This window comes from Terrapene carolina, unplaced genomic scaffold (assembly GCF_002925995.2).
Source record: "Terrapene carolina triunguis isolate 2854851 unplaced genomic scaffold, T_m_triunguis-2.0 Scaffold95, whole genome shotgun sequence".
Taxonomy (NCBI): domain Eukaryota; kingdom Metazoa; phylum Chordata; order Testudines; family Emydidae; genus Terrapene; species Terrapene triunguis.
In genome coordinates, this window is record NW_020664446.1 from 27948773 (window position 1) to 27956152 (window position 7380).

The 7380-nt window shown below is 40.7% G+C and overlaps 1 protein-coding gene across 1 annotated transcript in view; it reads left to right on the plus strand.

The window, feature by feature from the left end:
* The window catches only part of INPP5A (inositol polyphosphate-5-phosphatase A), a 366757-nt gene that overhangs the window by 101215 nt on the left and 258162 nt on the right, over positions 1-7380 (plus strand). The gene's annotated exons all lie outside the window — the stretch shown is intronic.

The window sequence follows — 7380 nt, forward strand, 5'->3', positions numbered from 1 at the left end:
TTCTCTTCTCCAGCAGGGGACATAACAGTTCTCAAATACATAAAAGGTTGTTACAAGGAGGAGGGAGAAAAATTATTCTCCTTAACCTCTGAGGATAGGACAAGAAGTAATGGGTTTAAATTGCGGCAAGGTGGTTTAGGTGGACATTAGAAAAAACTTCCTAAATGTCAGGGTGGTTAAGCCCTGGAATAAATTGTCTGGGGAGGTTGTGGAATAATCATCATTGGAGATCTTTAAGAGCAGGTTAGACCAAGACCTTTCAGGGGTGGTCTAGATAATACTTAGTCCTGCCATGAGTGCAGGGGATTGGACTAGATGATCTCTTGAAGTCCCTTCCAATCCTACCTTTATATGACTCTATGATTCTATCTTTGTGTGCCCATTTCACCATTGTTAGGCAGGCAGAAGGACAGGATTAGACAATGGTGATGGTGGGGTGGGTGGTTTTTGTGGTTTGCATCTCCCTTTGAATGAAAACACGATACTGTAGCTGAGAATATAGTTAATTTCCAGTTGAATTGCCTCCCAATCCTGTAAACATATTTCTGGTATAGTAGAAAATCTAGCTAGGTCTTGAAGTTCAATGGTAGTGCAAATCTGCTTGGTCCACCTACATAGCCGACCAGACCTCTCCATTCAGCAAAACATAAGGGGCTGACAATTAGTAGAAACAACTCTCTCGCATAGATTGCCAGATCTCCTTCATAGGACTGGAAAGCCATGTTCCTTTTCTATTCTGGTGCCTTGAAACCCACTATTTTCTCCAAATGTTCACCAGCCTTTAAAGAAGAAATTGCAGGCTGTTAACATAGCCTTTGGAAGGAACTGCAACCACCACTCCGTCTGGAGATATTTATGAACATTTTATTTTTAAAAAAAGTTAGGACATGTCTTACCCTTAGTAGCCTCTGTGCTGTTCTCAGGGGCTGCAAAAGTTGTCTGAGAACTAAGGGTAGTCTAACAGTTGCAATCCTGGAATGTGGCCTTCTACAGCAAAGTTATATTCTGTGGGGGGATTTCTTGTCTTTGTACAAAGGAAAAAAACCATAATGCTACCAATGTCTTTGAATTGGCATTGCCTTTGGCTCCTGAGAAGGAAACCATTCTACGGAGGGCAGGAGCAATACCCCAGAGACAGCAGAGGCAGATGATGAAGGACCCTGGAGGACTTGCTCATTGGGATGGACAGCAGGAAGCAGTAGCAGTTAGGAACACAAACGGCACAGGAGGATCGCACCGATGAACCGGTTCATGGCACAGGAGGCATGCTGTGGGGAACAGAAGCATTCCCTAATGAAGAAACTGATAGAATTGAAGACGGGGTGGGGGGTCCATCTGCTTCCATGACTACTGCCACCACTTCCACCTTCTCCAGCTGCCCCCCACAGTGCTGCTGAGGTAGAGGACCCAACCCCCCACTTCCCCGAGTGACTGAGAGGAGTCTGCAGGACGCTCAGGATCAGACCAGCACCCAAAACCTCTTGCAAGAGACACCCCTGAGCATCCAGAAGGAGGAAGCTAACCCTGTGAGAGTGCCTGAAGCCCACCACGTGCCTCCCTCCCTAACTCCATGCAAGAGACATTCCTTTTTGTCCCCAAGAACAATTTCCCTCTCATCATTCCCCCCTTGTCAGTGGAAGGGCCATGAAACATTATCATTTGACCATTGTTCATGGATTCAGTCCTGTTATGTTTGGTTGGTTTCCATCTTTTTAAAAATATTTCAATTATGTGTTCAATATAATACATTTATTAAATGTTATTGTTTCTCTGACTTGTGTGTAGACCCTCTTTCCTAAGTATGATGCACGTAGGATGTTTACAGGTTTGGGACTGGGGCCCACGATTCACAGCACATGAAGTGGAATGGTGTAATTGTCTGGGGCCATCATACTGCAGACACTTTTTCTGTCTGACCCACATCTACAACCTCCCCGCACCCTATATCCAAAGTTCCAAGGTTACATGGGAGGGAGGGGGAAAGTACAGTTAATGTTACATGCTTACAGAAAGCACCTCTAGTTCTAAACGCAGCAGAACTAACAGAAAATGGGTAGATAGATATTTTTATTTCTTGGTTCACCTGCAGGAAAAATGAAGCACAATTCAAATAACAAAACAGGTGTCTGTCACTACCCAATGATTAAATGGCCATCTCCCCCCCCTCGATCCCCCCCCGACCAATTTCAACTTAGTAGAGATTAATTAGTGCTCCATAACAGCTTCTAAGTATAGTTAGTACTGCTGATGAAGAATGGTTAAAAAATTGAGTGCTCCTGATAACACAAGTAAACAAGTGTGAACAGTTAAGACAAAAGCATTGCACAATGATAGCATTGCAACTTGGCTGCCACCCTCCAAAGCACATGCTTGACCCAAAGGTGTTAACCCAGTGGAGGTGCCCTGTTGTAATTGTCTAGAATGTATGAATTGTCACAGGAATGAATGGCTAATGACCTTCAGTTATGGGGGGGGGGGGGACCTCACAAAGTATGTAGCCCAACATGTAAGTGCCAGTGTTCCCTCTCATGCTTTTCTGGAAGCTGCACAGAAGTTGTCCCTCGGCACAGATAGACGTCATTCTCTGCCTCCTTGCTGTGCCAAGGTACGTGCACATGTGGTATCCCTGATTTCACCTACCTGCTGGGAACTGGGAACAGTGTGAATGTGGGTTGGATCCAGATGCCTGGGTAGAGTTTGTAAACCAGACTTGTCCTGAGCCCTCTTAGTATGGATGTGCTCCCCTTTATTTCCATGAATGTTATGGAGTATGCGGCAAGCAACAGTTCTATGAACAGCATTTGCCATATTGGCATCCAGACAGGTGTGTAGGCAGCACCAACAAGAGTTCAGCCTACCACATGCACACTCCATAACCCTTCTGCAGCTACAGATGGAATTGCCAATTTTGGGTGGGCATATTCCTGGAGGTTTCATCACAGGACTTAATCTTTAATTAAAGATTAATCTTTAATTTCTGGAGACAGGAGAATCCTGGAGGGTTGTTGACCCTACCTACAGAAGCTGTTCCTGAGTCCCTTTTTCCATCGATGTTTGTGTATAGTTTCATGAGCCAAATTAGGACGTGGGGTCTCCCAAAATAACTGTTGGCACCAACACACCATAGAGACCTATGGGGGAAGAAAGGACTTTATTACCCAGAAGCAAGTACAATCCTGATCTCCTCAGCACCCTGGCATCATGAATCAGTGTTTCCCGCGTTGGTATTCATGACTCTGCCTCTGTGGTCCACTAAGCCTTGCAGAATGAGTGAATAGTAACTTTTTCAGTTCACATATTCACTTGCTCCTTTTGGTAAGCAAAGGGTTGGGATATGGGTACCACTGATGGCCCTTGCACAGTTTGGAAAACCCCATCCTGTCAAATCAGCTATTATTTCTGGAACTTTTCTAATGGCAACCACCTGTGGTTAGATCACACTGTTAATTGCTTCGCAAACCTGCACAACCCCAACAGCAGACTTTCCAATCCCAAAGTGGTTTGCAATGGACCTACAGTCTGCTGTTCCCAGCTTCCACAGGGTAATAGCCACTTGCCTCTGCACCAGTATGGAATCCCTGTGCAAGCTTGTTAGACAGCTCCATGAATGTCTGTTTCCATATTCAAAAATTCTGAAGCCACTGCTGGTTATCCCAGGTTACCAAAATGATTTGATTGCACTGCTCCATGCTGGTTCTCCTGTCCTAGAAGTGATGGCCCACCTAGGGGCATATTGTGGCAATAGCAGCATTCACCATATCTGTACCGTGGTAGCTAAATGAATTGTCATTCATCCTCAAGGTCAGTCATCTTCGTTGTCAGAAAGTTCTGCACAAATTCCATCAGCATCTTGCCCATCGCGTACTCCACTAAATAAACAAACATTTGTCCTGTAATAAGGAGCAGGAACAGAACCATGGCATCATCCCATTGCTCCATGTGTTCCACTCAGTGTGGCAAGTGGGGTGATATCATCAGGAACTGCCATTGGCATATGTATGAAGCCTAGGCAGGGGACAATACCAACGGCACACAGCAAAGTCATTCCTAGAATATCTCCCTGTGACACTCAGAACCCGGGGATACCATCCCTGAAGTGGTAGTGCTAATGTTGTGTAACAATGGTGGCAGTGTGCACATGGGTACACTCATGTACATGGCATTATACCCATGACCAGCACAGGATATGTGGACTCTTGGTGTGGGTATAGGGAACATGCATGTGCATGTACACAATCCAAGTCACTGGGTATGTGTGCCAGGGCAGATACAGCCTATGTGGAAAGAAATTTCATTTTTAATTATGCTCCATTGATTGAGGGTATAATTTAGTATTCTGTGCCATTCTTAATCCACATGAAATGCCATTTTATCTCTGTGCAAATCTCCTATTAATATCATAAGTAAAATATGCCTTTATATGATAGTCAATCTTTCAGTTATCATAATCTGTTCAGTACCTTGTCGTAATTCAACATCACTTATTTATTAAATGTTAATTGCTTTATCTTTACATCTTGAAGACTAGGTTTTGACCTCAAATCACAGCAACCCTTGTTTTAAACTGTTCAGTACTACTGTTCTTAGGCCCTGATCCTTACATTTGTGCTTATCTTTACTCAACGAGCTGTCTTATTGAAGTCGAAATGAAAAAAGTGGAGAAGCTGCTGTTACATTTCAGTTTTGACAGAGTTAGGGAGATAGATTATAATCTAAGTGTGAACACTGCAGAGCATGCTGGCATTCTTTTCCTTTTGTGAGCTCCTGGTCTTGAAGTCTTCATATTTTTGCTTTGGAATTTTGTCAACCTCAAAAAAATTATATAAGGGCAGAAAAGAATAGATAACGTTCCTATTACAGCTGGTTGAAAATCTCCAAATTTTGAAATTTCAATAGAAATGTCACAATTCAGCAAGAAGGAAAATTATACGTTTTTCACAAAATTGCTAAAAATGCTTCCTATTTTTCTGAGTTGATTGAAAATTTTCTGAATTTGAGATTTTCAGCAAAAAAGGAGAAGAAACATTTTCAGAAAATTTTCATAAAAAAAAATTCTGTTTGACCAGCCCCAATTCTTGCACTATATGCAGAGTTTTTAGGCACTTGTGGCAGAATTATGGAGGTCTTCATTTAATAAGCAATCAGTACAAGTTAATAAAGAAGTATAAAATATTCTTAATTTTATTTAACTATGTAAGACCACCACTTGAGAGAGAACCCAGCAGAACAGAAATTTCTTATATATCTGAAAGAAGCACCAGCATTATTTTGTGTTATGCCTCTCGGTCAAGTAAAAGCCATCTATTGAAGTCTTTTGGGCTTTTCATTTCACTAACCTCTATTCTATGTAACACAAACGATGTTACTTCTTGCCAGTAAAATGTTAGGGAGCCTTCCTTGGGTTTGCAGAACATTACAAGTTCTACCCCTACTCAAGTCTAGCCCAGATTCAGAAGATTAAACAACGGTTTGTATCTTTCTCTAGGTGCTACGTGCAGATTTGTAAACTACTGTACTTCCGTAGTTCTATTCAGAGGGTTACATGTTTCTGAAAGGGCAGGGCTTTGCATAAATAGCTGTGTCCTTACAAATAAGGGGTAATCTAGAAATTCTCTTGACTTTTTTCTTTATTGTAGAGCCTAGGAGCCGCAGTCCTGGCCTGGGCCTCACTGTGCTACACACAGTACAAACAGAATAACCTGACAGTCCCTGCCCCAAAGAACTTCTTTTCAACTCTTAAAAAAGCCAGAGGTAGAGTTTACAAAAAAGGCTTTAAACCTGAAACAGTTACAAGCTACAAATCTTTTCATCTATGCTGAGACTGTGTACTTTCTACATGTTTATCTTTGGAAGGCGTTCCAATAAACTTTAAACACAGAAAATGAATGCTGTCATTTTTTTAAGTCAGTGCTACAAAAGATATCTCAGTATAGTTCTCTGTATGTACCTTGAAGCCATAAGCTCAAATGTATGAAAGATTAGATTTAAACAGTTTACATTGTTTTTGATGTTCAGTTAATTCATAAGTACTTTAAATGCATAAATTAAAAACTATATGATTGCAGGATTTAGATTTGAGTAATATTTTCAGCCTGTTCAACTATTTTACCTTAACACTTTGTACTGTGTTGCAGAGGTCAGACATGAAATGGTTTTGGATTACCTTTACTGCATTTAGACAGGATCTTTTTCACCTTACATATTTGCACTGTTCATTGGGTATGATCTTGGCAAGAGAGGTACAAAATGAAAAAGGAGATTTCTGAGTGGTAGAGTTCTAGGAAGGACTTGCTAGTTTGTTTTTAATGGGGGAAAAAAAACTCTCCCTTTGAGTCAATTAAGGAAATCAATGGGTATTGAGATATTCTTTTACAAAATGCTTTGCTTCTGTCTTAATGGGTTTTTGTATATTCTTTTTCAGCCAGAAAATTTACAGAAGAATTGGCTTCGGGAATTTTATCAGGTATGGTAAGAATGATTCCACATGAAGTTCTAAAAGTGTATATATGTTTAGTATAGTTAACAATGAGCCATTTTTATACAAAGAATTTTTGCTTTTTTTAAACTGATAGTCATAAGCCGTCTTACTTTTTAAAAAGCAAAAACAAGTCTCATGAGCCAAAATGTTTGAATGGATAATAAAATGTAATAAAGTATGACTGTGGTTTTCGAAAGTGGTTGGGAACTTTTAATCTTAGTTGTTTTGTTATGATGAAAGGCAGTTTATGGGACTTTATGTTGGGGCAGATTCCGGGTTCAGATGCTTGTCTTTATCATGACATACATAGAATAACTCTGATTCTGCCAAGCTTTCCACCAAATTTTTACAGAAGATGGGGTATAAACTATAATTTGGTCTCAGTTGCCCATTCCAAAAATAAAAGTTTCAATATTTTACAGAATCGTTTATTTTGGAATTAACTCAGTCTAAGAAGAGGGACATTAAGGATTCAGAAAAGGGAATATATCTGGATGAAAACGGGAAAGAAAAAACCCTTTTACAGATTGTACGCTTACAATTGTGTTGGCCAGTACAATGTTATGACTTTGCCCTTGTGGAACAGATCTTTATTCTACTGCAAGGTATCTGATGTTCCTACTGTGCCCCCATAAAGTTAGAAGATTTTGTGAGGGTCAGGACCTCAAAGCTCTTTTCCTCACAATTTAAAAAAGTTCAATTCCACTCCATATTCCAGAATACATCATAAACTTGAATTTTTAAGTATCAGAGGGGTAGCCGTGTTTGTTGCTTTTTACAGATCCAGACTAAGAGTCCTGTGGCACCTTAAAGACTAACAGATGTATTGGCGCATAAGCTTTCGTGGGTGAATACCCACTTCACCCACGAAAGCTTATGCGCCAATACATCTGTTAGTCTTT